Raw genomic sequence first — 346 nt, forward strand, 5'->3', positions numbered from 1 at the left:
CCCACCACCCACCCCCTCTCGGAGCTGGAGTTCGTCACCAAGCAGATCAAGCAAGGTAAGAGGGAGCCTGCTGTGTCGGCAGCACCCTTCCTGTCCGATTTTGGGGTCCACGAAGAGGTCAGTTCTGTGCCGTGGAGGCTGGGAAGTTCAATGCCTTCGTGGCTGTGAAGGGGGTGGAGAGCCCCAGCTGGGAGGTGATGTGTTGCTTGGAGGAGCCCGGGCTCATCCTCCATCCAGCAAATGTAAAACCCTGTGGTGCTGAGGAAGAAAATCTGCAGCTGCAGCTGGGAATGGCACTAGTCCCAGCTGTTAATGTAGAAAAAGATGGGAGGGGAAAAAAAAAAAG

General features: G+C 55.8%; 1 protein-coding gene across 1 annotated transcript in view; it reads left to right on the top strand.

Annotated features, from left to right (window-relative positions):
• The window catches only part of LOC104271361 (C-type mannose receptor 2-like), a gene marked incomplete at both ends in the record, with an annotated part of 3,571 nt that overhangs the window by 2,364 nt on the left and 861 nt on the right, over positions 1 to 346 (top strand). The window lies entirely within an intron of this gene.

This window comes from Apaloderma vittatum, unplaced genomic scaffold, assembly GCF_000703405.1.
Source record: "Apaloderma vittatum isolate BGI_N311 unplaced genomic scaffold, ASM70340v1 scaffold33653, whole genome shotgun sequence".
Classification (NCBI taxonomy): domain Eukaryota; kingdom Metazoa; phylum Chordata; class Aves; order Trogoniformes; family Trogonidae; genus Apaloderma; species Apaloderma vittatum.